Below are 2,500 nucleotides of genomic sequence, written 5' to 3'. Positions count from 1 at the left end.
TATGCACAGTGTCTCCCAGCTCAGCCGTGGAACACTGTAACTCCTTTAGAGTTGCCATAGGCCTCTTGGTGGCCTCCCTGACTAGTGCCCTATACGCCCGGATACTCCGTTTTTGAGGACGGCCTGTTCTAGACAGATTCACAGTTGTGCCATATTCTCTCCATTTCTTAATAATGGACTTTACTGTGCTCTGAGAGGATATTCAATGCCTTGGAAATGTTCTTATATCCTACCCCTGATTGGTGCTTTTGAAGAACCTTATTCCGGATTTGCTTTGAATGTTCCTTCACCTTCATGATGTAGTTTTTGTTAGGAAATGTACTAACCAACTGTGGGACCTCCCAGAGACAGGTGTATTTAACCTGAAATCATGTGAAACACCTTAATTGCACACAGGTGGACTCCATTCAACTAATTATGTGACTTCTAAAGACAATTGGTTGCACCAGAGCTTATTTAGGTGTGTCATAGCAAAGGGGGTGAATACTTATGCAATCAATTATTTTCTGTTTTATATTTGTAATTAATTTAGAACAAGTTGTAGATTTTATTTTTCACTTTGACATTATGGACTTTTCTTGTGTTGATCAGTGGCAAAAACTCCCAATTAAATCCATTTTGATTCCATGTTGTAACACAATGAAATGTGGAAAAGTCCAAGGGGGGTGAATACTTTTGAGAGCCACTGTATTTCTTAGCAGACACCCTTATCCAGGACGACTTACAATTGTTACAAGATATCACATTATTTTTACATACAATTATATTATTTTTCTACATACAATTACCCATTTATACAGTTGGATTTTTACTGGAGCAATCTAGGTAAAGTACCTTGCTCAAGGGTACAGCAGCAATGTCCCCCACCTGGGATTGAACCCACGACCTTCTAGTCAAGAGTCCCGAGACCTAACCACTACTCCACACTGCCGCACTGACCATAGTCAAAATTGAGCTACATGACCAGAGTCACCATTGAGCTACATGACCAGAGTCACCATTGAGCTACATGACCAGAGTCACCATTGAGCTACATGACCAGAGTCACCATTGAGCTAAATGACCATAGTTAGAATAGAATTGACTAGAGTCAGAATAGTGCTACATTGGAGGCTGTGTGGTCCAGTGGTTAAAGAAAAGGGCTTGTAACCAGGAGGTCCCCGGTTCAAATCCCACCTTAGCCACTGACTCACTGTGTGACCCTGAGCAAGTCACTTAACCTCCTTGTGCTCCGTCTTTTGGGTGAGATGTAATTGTAAGTGACTCTGCAGCTGATGCAAAGTTCACACACCCTAGTCTCTGTAAGTCGACTTGGATAAAGGTGTCTGCTAAATAAACACATAATAATAATACATTACCATAGCCACAAAAAACCTTAGTGGACAAAGTGGGTCTGGGTGGCCGAGCGGCAGTTCCAGGAGGTCGGCATGAAGTAGTGACTTGCTCTCATAATGCTATTAGATAACAGATACACTGGGGGGGTAAGTGCATATTACTAAGGGCATGGTCTTTTGATCAAAAAAATATTTAAGTAAAAATAATAAGTCAAGCCATGTGGGAGGCTCTGCACCCCGGGCAGAGTTCCCATTCACCCCTGGCAGCTTCCACTTCCCTGGAAGTCTGTCTGTTGCCCTCCCGTGCCTGGCGCCAGATCAGGTCGGGCTGGAGGCTCTGTTTTCGGCTTGGGGAGGCGGTGGGTCCCCTTACAGTCCTGGACTTCCATGCTGATGGAAGTATGCTGCCCTCCCGCGCCTGGCGCCAGATCAGGCCGGGCTGGAGGCTCTGTTTTGGGCTTGAGTAGGCAGTGTGGGTCCCTTACATTTTTTTATTTTTAATGCACTTTAAGTCTCTTGCCTTCACGGGGTTTGGAGGCTCTGTTTTGGGCAACAGTGTGCCATTTGTGTCGCTGACTTTCAGTGCACTTGAAGCCTGTTGCCCTCGTGGGGTTTGGAGGCTCTGTTTTCAGCAGCAGTGTGCCGTTTGTGTCCTTGGTGACCTCCATGTTTTTGCTGCTAGAGACTAAGTCCCGTTGTGGACATGGTCGTGTCTACCTTCAATGCGAGCCTTTTGGTGGACATGGTCATTGGCCAAGCACTTTAAAAAAAAAAATCCTATCTTTAACATTAGATGACCATAGTCCGGACTTTTTTGGCTCCGCCAGAAACTAAGAGTTGAAAAAGACATAGTCATGTCGCCTAACTTTAACATGACATGACCATGACCATAGCAGGGCAGTTTATGGAAGTCTGTAAACGGCCGAGATTGAAATGTCCTGCGGGGTGGCAGCGACTCCTTGGCAGTGTGACTTCGGCCCCGTTGCCCATAAAGACTCCATGTCTGAGATACAACGGGGGGACCCGCGGAGATTTCCGTCGACAGGGTTTTTAGAACAAAAAATATTTCTAAGTCAGGACGGAGGTGTCAGAAAAATGCTTGTGAGTGATCAGTTGAAGCCAGGCTTGGAGGCTTTGTGCTGGGCAGGGGAAGATGGCCGGGATGA

This window comes from Acipenser ruthenus, unplaced genomic scaffold (genome assembly GCF_902713425.1).
Source record: "Acipenser ruthenus unplaced genomic scaffold, fAciRut3.2 maternal haplotype, whole genome shotgun sequence".
Taxonomy (NCBI): Eukaryota; Metazoa; Chordata; class Actinopteri; order Acipenseriformes; family Acipenseridae; genus Acipenser; species Acipenser ruthenus.
This window is presented reverse-complemented; position numbering follows the sequence as displayed.